Source organism: Diachasmimorpha longicaudata, chromosome 2, assembly GCF_034640455.1.
Source record: "Diachasmimorpha longicaudata isolate KC_UGA_2023 chromosome 2, iyDiaLong2, whole genome shotgun sequence".
NCBI classification, from domain to species: Eukaryota; Metazoa; Arthropoda; class Insecta; order Hymenoptera; family Braconidae; genus Diachasmimorpha; species Diachasmimorpha longicaudata.
In genome coordinates this window covers 3,596,852-3,610,061 of record NC_087226.1, presented here as the reverse complement: position 1 = coordinate 3,610,061, position 13,210 = coordinate 3,596,852, and the positions used below count along the sequence as shown (strand labels likewise).

The following is a 13,210-nucleotide window of genomic DNA, read 5'->3' as shown; positions in this document are numbered from 1 at the left end:
CGCATTCCGGCTCGTATTGAACTAAAACGAGGCAAAGATAATTTACAAGGACAGATATCAAGATTGAGAAAAGGAAAACAACGAGAGACGCCAACTTCAAAGGAGAGGTTCGAAGTAAAGGAAATAAATGCGTAAATAATAGAATGAAATTGCGGAAAAGAGAGATCCATTACAATACGTCTACCTCTTCCAGAAAGATTTTCGCATTGATAACCAAGTAAATCTGTTGACAGCAAAGAAAATATCAGCAATCAACAAGTTCGCAGATTTCAGTTCTCGGGAGCCCTTAATCTGCATTGTCTTTGCAAACCCCGGCAAAAAATAAAAAAGAAAAGAGGCCTTCTTTCGAAATTGTTTTCAAGTCATAGTCTGGATCTTTCGTTGGAGTCGTAGTCATTGTTGGAGGTGCGCAAGACGACAAATTATGGGAATCGTGATCAGACGCAACTGAAAAAGGAGATTTCAAATCGAGTAGGATTAAGATGAATAATGCTGAAGGGGAGTTAAAGTTAACGGGAAAACCAACCGTTTGATAGAAAAGGAGAAAATGATAGGAAAGTTAGGCGCAATCACGTCCTCAAGATTTTTTTTTTCGGAAAACATCGCATCATTCCGTTTATTTATCATTGGATATGGTGTTGCCCCATCAGATTGAAATTTCGAAGATTTTCACCGAATTCTACGGAATTTCTAAAACCAAACTTTGTAGTTTTGTTGCAAATAAATTATGAGATTTAAAGTAGTTCTACCTTTTTAATAAATCAAAGATTATCGAAAACTATACAAACATTTTCGTAAACTTGATAACATTTAGAATCGTGTTTTTTTTCCTTAATTCAATTATCCTTAATGTTCTTCAAAAACAAAAGTTAAAAAATTAGGATTTAATACCGAGTTTTATTGAAAAATACACATTTCTCTTATATTTGTCCATAAAAAAGAAATATTTTTTAAAATATCAATTCTTTTCGACATTTAATTTACATTTAATTCAGATAATACTGATCATGTAAGAATTGTTTCACATTTTATTCCTGAAGACAGGGCTAAGCTCCGAGCTATAGGCTATGAGGCTTATCACTGGACACTGGCCCCTGGCTCTGTACCTATCGAGGATAGGCAGGGGGACTCCCTATGCAAAAGATGCGAGTTGACGGAGGAGGATGCTCTTCACCTATGCACAAGATGCAGCGGGCTCGATGAAGTCAGATGGGACGTTTTTGGGTCTGCATGCACAGATATACATGTCGACAGGGACGGTAGCAAGGGGCTCTACGAGTTAACGCGTAGGGCACAGATACTCGAGACCATCAACTAGACGGCTGCCTAAGACAGAGTGTAAAATGGCCGAAAGGCTGATTACACCTCTAGACTTATGAGGACCGTCTAACGGCAATAAAAGTCAAAATTATTCCCGAAGTTAATTAGAACATTTGGCAACTGAAAACATCTGGAAGCAGTGTCTCTGGTCGCTAAGATACCAACTTCATGCCGGAACTATTTTAAGGTCAAATTTCGATTTTGTTCCATCACTCTAGGTCTGTAGTTTGTCTCCAACATCACGATTGGTAGCATGAAGTTGGTACTCCAACGATTCGACATTTCCCGGTAATGAAAGAGATTGCTGAGAGGGTGGGAGTGGAGGGAGGGGGGCAACCTTCCATCAAATCTAAGGGAAGCTTCAACTTACGCCCCATCATTAGCAGTGCAGGGGTAGTCTGTTATTTAGAAGAACGAACAGCTACAAAGAAAAGTGGAAATCGTTTATCCCAGTCCTTCTGACTAGAATTGATAGACTTGGCTAAGCCAATAGGTCAGTTCTATCCAATCGTTCAATGATTCCCTTTGATTGAGGAGCCAAGTGGGCAGTCCTAGTCTTTTGATTTCCAAGAATATTCATCAATTAGATCGATTCAAAGTAGAACATCTGAAATTGCGATCTTCACAGGAATGTATTTCCGGTTGAATATCGAAACGAGAAACGATATCCTTAATTAGAACTCCATCGAGAATTGGGAACTGTTGGTTCGACAGAGGAATAGCCTGTGGCCACCTTGAGAAGCAATCAATAGCAAGGAGAATGAAACGATTAGCCGATGAAGATTTGGGAAATGGTACGTGTTAGGGGGATGAATAGTGAAACGAATCTTATTTCTATGGAGTTGTAAATTCCAGAGGTTTGAGTTTATGCACTATCAACTTAACTGTTACACGCCGAATAGGTTCTTTGTGTAACCAATTCAGGAGGTTTTTTGAAAGGATATGAATGAGTGAGGATGTGATGGGTGAATATTGGAAGACTTAGATTGTCGGATTTAAACACTTCACTTGGGTCACTATCTTTCCGTTTATTCAAAAAAAAGGACACAGTTAGGATCGAAATGGTCCATGCACCCAAAATTGTAATAACCTTACCATTTACCACAAGAAATAGAGGCAATATTTTCTATTGATTTGGGATATATTTTATTGATTTTATTCGATTGGACTGACGTTGAAGGGATATCAAAGAATATGAGGTGATAAAAATCACGGAAAAATTTTTTGGTTTATTTCGTCAAAGAATTCTTAGAAATTTTATACAAGTCACATTTCCCCTGAAATTCAAATTTTTGGTCAATCTTCTACTCTGCTATTTCGGAAAAATTCATTCGTGACGAATTTATAATGAAATTTTTGTTCTCGTACCCTTAAGAGAATCGGGATTCAATTTTTTCGAACGGTTTGACATTTCAAAAAATTTTTACGCTTAAGTGGACTTCAAGGAAATAATCCGGAATTTTTCCAGGTTATTTCCCTCATCGTACGTCCGAATAATAGAATCGCGATATACGACATCTCGGGGACCAATCAGAAGGGAATTATATCGATAATACTCCGTCGTTGGACAATTGTCTCGTTGGCAAGCAAAATAACAAAAAATCCTCAATTTGTCCCTCGATGAAAACAAATACCACAACTCTATTTATCTCCATAGCGATGGGGAGAGAAATCCACCGATTACCGAAGTTATTATAACTGAAGAATGAGCCCCATATTTTTCAGCAGTATTGAATAGCACTTATTGTGCACTCAATGAAAATCGATAGATTCGTTTTAATTAATCGGAAAACCTCCAGATCCTTTTACCATTGATATCCCTTCTCGAATCAATGCCTACATTGCCGCCATAATTCTACCATTTCTTATTATCTCAAAGTCGATTTAAACATTAAAAAAATTAACAGAGTCATTTTGAATAATTAATATACTGAGTTTTCATTTAAAATAAATTTCCTCTAAAATTCAGTAGCAACGTCGTAAATCGAGAGACAAGTTCCTCGTGAAAATCGACCAGTTTTTGAAAAATATTTCGAAATCTAAGAGAGATAAAAAACATTTCTCTAATGCGCATGTGTCGTGCCAATGTTGGGTGAATGCGGGTTGATGTAAGGGGAAAATACCTGATTAAATATATCTCAAATAAGGACGTCTTTGCACTCGTCGTCAGCGTGCTGGCCCTATGACTAAAGCGTCTCATGAGCGCAGGTTCAAGTCCCGGCGATGAAGAATTTTTCATCGCGGGAAAATGAACCCAGTGCATCTGGATTTGGTTATAAGTATGTAAAGTTAGGTAAGTTAGCATTAGAGGCAAATGCGGTTACGGAATTACCCTAACAGGAGATGAGGAATGGCCGACTGTCGGCCAGCATTGGCCAAATGTCGGCCCGCTGTCGGCCATTCCTCATCTCCTGTTAGGGTAGGTTCGGGTACCGCATAATTACTGAGACGGGTAGGTAAACGCCCACAACGGCCGTACCATCTGGCACCGCCCAATTATTATTATTATTATTGTTATATCTCAAACAAACACCATCGATTCACTGCGCTCAGGGATCATTCCGTGCGTAATTATGCAAACAAACATTTAAGCTGATGATTCTGAGGATTTACACTGTGTGAACACACCAAAGTCCACCAGATGAGGTCAACCTGATGTGATGTGGAACTGTTCACCTGCAATCAGTCTAATTAATTCAGGACTGTGTGGGGGGCCTGAGGCTGAATTGAGGTCCGCCCACCTACAATTATTCCCATCAGGTTGGACGAGGTGGGTTTCAACAAACTGAACGCTCCCCTCCTCCAAACCTCATGGCCGGGGCTCCGCCCCGACATCCCGCCGGAGCTTCGGCCCTCAACCCCTGCAGACTTCGCCTCTGTGCTCTACCGGGGGACTTCGACCCCTGAGGCCCTATCCCCTGAACACCCATTCTATGCATACACACGCACTTATGGTATACAATAGTATAGGCAACAAGTGCAGAAGGTAAGCAGTTACAGCGCGGGTTCGGTTCCCGTCTGGGTTAAAACGGAATTTTTTTCTCCCTAAGTCTAATTCTCTTCGAATTAGTTGATGCCTAAAGAAGCATAAGCGGTGTTTCTTTTGAATTTTAGGGTGAATTTCTGCAGTATTGTGGCATGTTAAACACGTGAAATAGATTTTTCGTTCAGTATTTTTCCATTCCCTTTTTTTAGTAGACTTTAAATTTCTGCCTCAAGTAAATTCCCAATAAACTCATAAAAAACTTTAAAATTTTAGGCGCATTCTTTAGAATATAATGAACCTATAGAATTATTTTGAATTTTTTTGGAATATTGCTCATAAACACCATACCTCACACTTCTCAGAATTCCAGCTCACAAAAATATTTTTTCAATTTAAAGTATAAACACTCAGAAGAGAATGAGATTGATTTTTGCTTTCCATTTATTTATTTCACGAAAAATCCAACATAATTCTCTTCAATTTTTTTTACATTGCTTACTTCCCGCACTTGTTGCCTAACGGATTATTTCATAACCAGTTTTAATTTTTTCATCACGTATTATAATCTCTGTACAAATAGCAATGGTCCCGCAATCCCTCTGCGACAGACACAATTCGGAATCATCCACTAATGTGATTTTTTGTGGATAAAGCAGAAGGTAATATTTACCATAACGTCTGGTTCGTGAGCGAGACGTAAAAGAGCCCCGACCATGAGGTTGGAACGAAAAAAAAATGTCTGGTGGATTGATTTGATATTGCAGAGAGGGGAGCCGAGCCAACAGTGAAGATCCCTCGTTATCTCAGTCGAGAAAAAAATTCATCCAATGTTTGCGAATGGTATCAAAGATGAATCATAAAATGGAGTAGAGGAGAAACGCTATGAAAGCGGAAAAAGGCGGGAGATTTGGACGGATGAGAGTACGAATTTCCAATACCACTTGTCCATTTTGTATGATGTAGTTGTTGTAGCAAATACCTCCTTCCTCATTCACTCTACCGACGCTTCTTGCATTCAGCACATCTCTTTTTAGCTTCCATCGGTTCCATCCTACATGCTAAGCTTGATATGGAAACGATAAATCTTTCGACGTGCACTCTTTTTCGAAAGGGGAGGGGTATGTGAGAGTCTAATATAGGGAGGAAAGTTTTTGCCATCAAAAGCAGTTGTAGAGTTGCCAAGAATGAAAAATTCATGGAATCATCGATGGTTTCTCTTGAAGAATCTATTCTATGGGAAAAAGTAGGAATTCTGCCGTGCGTAGAAGGTGAAAAATAAAGTGGTGATGGTAGTTCTTGAGGCCTCGATGATACAACAATGGTAATGATAATTTTTTAAGGCAATGAAACAATAAAATAGACTGATGGAAAAAATTAATTTTATCAAGAGAATTTTATTTGGGCGGGTTATCATTTTAACATAACTCCGCAATCAATAATTTCAGGCTAAAATATCTGGTAGAATGATAGTGTTAATTAATTTTTGATATTTTCAGTGAAATTTTCTATTGGAATATGTACTGGAAAAAAACTGCGTCAAATCGGTACTTTTTACATCGCAAACGAGAGAAAAATAATTCACCACTAAAAAATTTACGGACGCAACTAATAACAAATGTACCAAATTTATTTATAAATATTTGAAAGAGTGTAATTTACAAACCTACACCGAATTGAGCCATACGCGACGAAATTAAAAATAACTCGTGTAACGTTAATGGCAAAATGTACACATTCCAGTATACGGGTTATATCACTTTAAATTAATAAAAAATTTTAAAAAGCGGAGAGAAACAATCTCGGAAGTAATAATTCACTTAAATTGGATTAATCAAACATTGAACCTCGTAGGATAATAGATGATAAAATTTACGATTTTAGTACATAAACCAATATATAACGCACACGGGGAAAAATATACTTTAATGTTTCGTCTTTATCAGTTGTTCACCTTTTTTGTCTCTGAACCATAAAATCGCGCGAAGACCAAGAACCTCCGAACTCGGTATTTATGGTGGGGAACTCTCCAATTTTACTAGCATCCATATGCTGGACAAACTTCGAGAAGAGTCTGGCCAGAGATTTATGAATTCAAAAATGTCAAATTTCTGCTGTTCTTCAACTCACACCTTCTCTTCTCCCACCACCAATAGAGTCCACCAATCAGAGTAAACTAAAAACAATTGTGGTATGGCTTTTTCCCTACGCTTGCTTGGGTATCTGGCATGAGAAAAAACGAAGGGAGTTCAGTTCGTTTCCGAGACTTAAGGGGTTATTCTCATGTGAACGCCTATATTTTACCACTTTTTCGGAATTTTTTTTTTATGCGACAACAAACTTCAATCATGTTGATTTTTCAATATATTTTTATTTGTATTTTGAAATATACGAAAAAAATTTTTTTTTTCGTTTTTTACATTTTTAACATATATTTTTTCTAAGTCAAAGTAGTCCCCAACAAAAAAAGGTAGTTCACTGGTCAAGGTGATAGCGGCTGTTCATGTTGTCTGACATAAAAAAATCGAATGGATTATTATTCAGTAGACCTGTGGCTATCGTCCCTACCAAATATAATCAATTTCATTAAAAACAAAAAAAAATATCGAACTTCAAAAAAAAAATCACGAAAATCTCCTTCTTTTTCGTTACAAATCGTTTAAAAAAAATATGAAGATATTGTCGAAAATAAACAATTGTGGTAGGGACGATAACCATAAATGAGTAGAAGAACATATGTAAATTTTAAAGCAATCGGTTGAATACTTTTTCTTGTAGGACCTTGACCGTTTCAGAAAATGATGATTCGAGAAAAACGCGTTTAAAGTTGAAAGCCTGGTAGACAATCGCTTACGACGCGTCGGCGACTATGAGCTATAACTTATGAAATACTATGAATTTCGGTCTGAATTTTTCACAGCATGTTTTCAAAAGGTTTTACTGTCAAAATATCGAAAAAAAAAAAAATCGATTTTTTGAAGTGCTCACATGAGAATAACCCCTTAAGTGACTGAGACTGAGTGTGAAGTCATCAGTCTTCTTAGTAACATTGTACGCAAAATCGGATAAATAAAAAGTAGCAAATAATGTTTTCATACACCCAGTGTCCGTGTCAAGTAATTATTAATTTGCTTTAACAATTAACTTTCTTCTCCCCAGTTCCCCACCTGGAGAGACCTTAGAATAAACATAACATCTCGAGTGATATTAATTTGGTAGCTCGAGTGTATCAACCCTGGGTTGATACATTGAGTAAAGTATTTTTTGTACTTGACTTAAGTATATACGTTATACGTGGAATAAGTACATTATTATAAGTATATTATTATACTTATTTTAAGTATATTTTATATTCAAGTCAAGTACATTCAATTGTCTACGAGAGTGTTGAGAAAAAAATCATTTATATCACGGCGACTAATAAAAAGCGTTTCTAACCTCGCTTCGATTGATTCGAAATGCGTTTTCCGCCACAGTGACACAAAATTACATCGTAGCCACATAAAAAAACAATCCTGACTCATGCGTTAGAATCACTTCTGTGCATAGATTAAATCATTCAAAAGGCTCATCTTCAATATGTGTTCTCAGTGCTTTAAAATCGATTGCAAGATGGCTCCACTAGATTTTATTTCCTGATGACCAGAGGGAGCCTTACCCCTCATTACATCGTACGCCCCTACTCTTGTTTTGAATATGTCCATTCCACAATGACATCGTTACTCTTAATTTTATTTGATGAAATAGTTCGCACCAGGTAGTCATAGAATAGTGGGAAATTGAAGAAGCAGAGTTATTTTGAAGATGCTAATAAATGTGAAGTGAGTCGATAAAGAGTGAACAAACTAAATAAAACTGTTGAAATTATGGGACATGGAGGCATTACTGAAAATCCTCCCTGGTGAACCCTTTTAGTGATATTTTATTCAAAATTTTTCCATCATCTATAGGAGTGCATATTTTAATGATAAACGTTTTTGTGTTACTTGATCTATTGATGTTAACAAATACTAAGATTTTTCCATTGAAAATCCAATATACTTGGAATAAGTATAACATATACTTGATTCAAGTATTTTTTTAAACTCCATCCAAGTAATATCCCAGTGAAAAATCTCCTCGTGAAACGCAGACATCCAATTTCATAAAATGCATTTTTCAAATGCAATCTCTTTCGAGCTCCTTGTCCCGCTGTCAACAACGTTATTCCACCGGATGTTAAATGACGTAAAAAAGTTGAATGACACAGCCATCAACGTACCTGATAAGTGACAAACAAGGATAATACTTGTTCCTACTCATCACAGAACTGCTCTTCTCCTCGATCCCATTCTACCCTGAGATATCAAATGACCCTCAAGACACTATGATTCCCTCGGTCTTCCTCTTCCCAACCCCATCAACCACATTCGTATCTGTACAATACACATTCACGGGACGTACTGTATACCTATACAGTAAGTTCGCTCAGTTTACCTCATTTTCCCACTGGATTTACCTGCAGAATACCTGAATATTGGGGTCGGTTGTTTTGGATACCGGAAAGCCACCCCGATTAAAACTTTCATAAATAATCCCAGATGAGAGGATTCACCTCGCAGGCGTTCGGAAAATGAAATTCATTTCAAAATGTTGTAGTCGGGTACTGAGGGACGGTTACCGAATGAATTATGGAAATTGTAAGATAGTGTGTTAATTAAAAAACGGCTTTTTCTAGCTTGGCTGAACAAAAAATCGGTTATCCCACGTGCTTCGTTGTGCACGGAGATAATATATCGTGGTCTAAACCGAGAAAAGTGTCGTGTCAAAGGACGATGTGAGATTAGTAGCGCGAGCAGAAAAGCCAACACAGAACTCGAGCGCAAAAATTTGCACTTTAAGGGGTTATTCTCATGTGAGCACTTCAAAAAATCGATTTTTTTTTGATATTTTGACAGTAAAACCTATTGAAAACATGCTGTAAAAAATTGAGACCGAAATTCATAGTATTTGATAAGTTACAGCTGATAGTCGCCGACGTGTCGTAAGCGATTGTCTACCAGGCTTTCAACTTTAAACGCGTTTTTCTCGAATCATCATTTTCTGAAACGGTCAAGGTCCTACAAGAAAAAGTATTCAACCGATTGCTTTAAAATTTACATATGTTCTTCTACTCATTTATATTTATCGTCCCTACCACAATTGTTTATTTTCGACAATATCTTCATATTTTTTTTAAACGATTTGTAACGAAAAGAAAGGAGATTTTCGTGATTTTTTTTTGAAGTTCGATATTTTTTTTGTTTTTAATGAAATTGATTATATTTGGTAGGGACGATAGCCACAGATCTACTGAATAATAATCCATTCGATTTTTTTATGTCAGACAACATGAACAGCCGCTATCACCTTGACCAGTGAACTACCTTTTTTTGTTGGGGACTACTTTGACTTTAAAAAAATATATGTTAAAAATGTAAAAAACGAAAAAAAAAATTTTTTCGTATATTTCAAAATACAAATAAAAATATATTGAAAAATCAACATGATTGAAGTTTGTTGTCGCATAAAAAAAAAAATTCCAAAAAAGTGGTAAAATATAGGCGTTCACGTGAGAATAACCCCTTAATCCAGCCGAAAATCGAACCCGTGTCTTCCAGTCTTAGCATTAAGATGAACGTTAAAAAAAGCGAATCTCACCGGTTTTTGAAATAATGAACAACAAAATTTGACATATGAAGACTATCTTAGAAACTAATGATTGGTTTTCGAGCATCTTTAATACGGAATTGCGTTATCATGATACCTAAAAGAGTACCAAATTTTTATCTCGATTAATTTATGCGTTATGGCGCATACAAGCAATTTTAATGAAAAAATTAAAAACTAGAATAGAAGTGAATGACGCTAGGTGAAATGGTCTTCTTTCGATTCAGTTGTATAGTCGTTATCACAGCGAGTGCTTACGAAAATTGGGATCGGTCAAAGCGTTACGAAAATATCGGCGAAAAACAATTTTTGTGAGATCGCAATATCTCCGTAACTACTCAACGAATGAAGTCGAATCCAGTCTCAAAATTTCACTAATGGTAGCACTAATTGACCGCCAAAATCGTAACATCGCATACAGACAATCTGTCCAACGATTTCCAATGAAAATTAGCAAATCGAAAAAATGACCATTGCCATCCCTCCATTCAGACGCAAAAACCAAAAACTAACAAAGATAATTGTGTTTTCAAATTAATCACAAAATTCATAATAATTTACAAGGCACCCTACCGTTCTTCACTGAGGGATGTAATTGGCCCTTTGATAATTGACCTCATCAATGCGCTTCAGTATTCCATTTTCCACTTCAGCGTCAACCATATCAACATCAAAGTGGTATTAAAATTATTGTCGGAAATGCAATATTCACCATCACCATTCTATGATCAAAAAAGCCGAAAAGTCGAGTTGTCTGTGTATTGAAAAATCCGTCAGGTAATAAATGCAATTATGCAATCAAAGGACGGTGAAAATATTGTATAGCATGCAGATACGATGCAAATGAACTCATCTTCGCTACATGTAGCAATTCCAAAAAAAAAAAAAATCAACTGTGATCTCCGCTGTGAGTCAGAATTATTAAATTTCCTGTCAGCTTCGCAATATATATCGTGTACATCGTGCAACCTACATCAAATAAGAATTAAATTTTCTTTTCTAAATGAAGGGAAATATGAGAGGAGAAGCGTCAGCTGATGTATTTTACTCAAAGCAATGAGAAAAAAAAGAACTATTGAATGAAAAACCGAGCTAGGAGCGCGGATAAGGTGGAAGAGGGTGGAGTACTTTGCTGGGGCAGTCTAGTTACTTACGAGTAAACAAGCGCCCCCACTCTTGGAGGTAAAAGTGTATCAGGTCATCAAATTGCGCGATCCGGGAGAGATTACACACCAACGTATCGAATTTTACGACATTATTTTGTTACATAAACAAAGTAGGCAGTCGCTCTAACGGTTTTTAGAAAGGACATAGAAGGTAACCACGTGGTACATCAGACTATGGATAATAGGAGAGTGATAGGTGGAGAGACTGACCGATTATGCGATGACCAGGATGATTTTAAAGTTCACTGATTATAGAATGATGTACTGTTGAATGAATGTGAAATTTTGCGTAAAATGGTCGCATTGCAGTAAAAAGGATAACACGATTTTTATAGACGAGACATAGCCGCGCGCCACCGCGCGCGATTTGGTTAATCTTAATTGTTGTGATATTTTTTATTTAAGTCACATTTGCGGTGAGCGCACCTTATTTTAACTACTGTATGAGTGGAGCAGTTGAATTATATGGATATAAAAAGTCAATGTAATATTTAAATTCAAAATAATTATACCAAAATGATCCTGAAGTAATCGCGTATGACGTTGAACACGTCATCATTTCGTAAACATGGATCTTTAAAAATTGCTGATATATTCACAGCTGATCTATTTCCCACTTGTAGGCAACATGCAAAATTTTTAATGTCTTGAAGCTGTAAGACGACTTGGAAAATACAGGAGTTTCGATAAGATATAGATATTTACATTTGATGAGTAACTTGTTTCATTCCCATTTTCTAACTAAGTTTTTATTTTCTACTAATTAACTCATCCTTTGACTTGATTTACTTGATACTTGTGTACTTGTGAACTTCAAATTTTGCCGCTGTGAATGTATCTACCAATCACGAATAAGTGTTACGGAATTTCGATATGTTCGATTCGATTCGAGATTTGAGGTGCATGTCCTTTTTACAAAAGGATATTAGTATGAAAGTCAATATTAGATCATGGCTTTCTTTACATAAAAAAAATATCCTTGAATTATGTATATTTTAGTGTAGTTGAAGTAAGTAGATACGTTGAACTTAAAATACAAAAGATGATTGTTTATTTTATTATGAGTTTCCGGGATGATTTGGGCCGGATGGGATGGTGGGTGAGGAAGTTCCGGGAAAGGCGAATAATTGGCACGTGGTGTGATAATGTTCCGATTTATTGGTTTAAATAAATATACACTGTGTGCACTCCGTGATGGTAAAAACTATTCGTTTAATTAATTAATAGTGGACTGTAATTTCCGCCGTGTTGGTTTGCCGGTCTAACCCCGTTGGTTATCCGGTGGTAGCCAATAATTCCCCGGTGGAATTTCCCGTAAGACACACCGTATGTCTTGTCCGAATGATGATGGCGTACTGACCATCGTAACGATCCCGAATTCGATCGTGACCTCTCGTTACGATGGTCAAGGGTGATTGGCCGAGGTCGTCCGGTTGGTCATCCTGAATTGACCGCGGGATTTTGAACAATGATATTTTTTCATTCATATTAGTAAATTCAGTTTTCTAGAATAGTGTTGACAAGAAAACTATTTTTCCCCGGGTTTATTACACAAAGAGAAATAGTAAAAGTAACGTAACTAGTCATGGAACACATAAGTGGGTGTTATTTCTTGATAGTTTTGCTAGGGACAGAAGGGAATACGTCTGAAATTATCCAGAAATTTTCTGCTCTGCCATGAAAAAAGTGTAAAATGGATACGTAATTTTCCTGGAACGAGTAAAATTTAACTGGAAATTCCACAATTATAGCGGGACCGAATGAAAAAAATCCTGGAGGCTGAATACATTTTACCCCACTAATGCCTGATTTTATACCCCAGAACACGTAAATTTTCACGAACGGACGGGACTCGCGACTCATCGTGTATTGTCGGGCCGTCTAGGTGGAGGGGGAAACCTGAACGCTGGGGCTGTTGGCGGGAAATCAGATTGTGTGGCGTGGCAGGAAAAGGGTAAATAAAAGAATAATCGAAATTGTAATGGCGGATCGAGCGCAACATTCTAAGTACAATTAAAACTCTTTTATAGAGCAATAATTACATTATAAGTCG

General features: G+C 36.8%; 1 protein-coding gene and 1 long non-coding RNA gene across 3 annotated transcripts in view; one reads left to right on the top strand and one right to left on the bottom strand.

Moving 5' to 3' along the window:
• Positions 1-13,210, bottom strand: part of LOC135159777 (protein timeless homolog) — a 328,531-nt gene that overhangs the window by 174,846 nt on the left and 140,475 nt on the right. The gene's annotated exons all lie outside the window — the stretch shown is intronic.
• Positions 6,205-11,866, top strand: LOC135159781 (uncharacterized). Of its 2 annotated transcripts, none has more exons than XR_010298457.1 (4): positions 6,205-7,419; positions 9,021-9,197; positions 9,307-9,414; positions 9,669-11,866. It is a non-coding gene; the product is annotated as an uncharacterized LOC135159781 (long non-coding RNA). The 2 variants fall into 2 exon arrangements; XR_010298456.1 differs by lacking the exon at positions 6,205-7,419 and adding an exon at positions 7,466-8,124.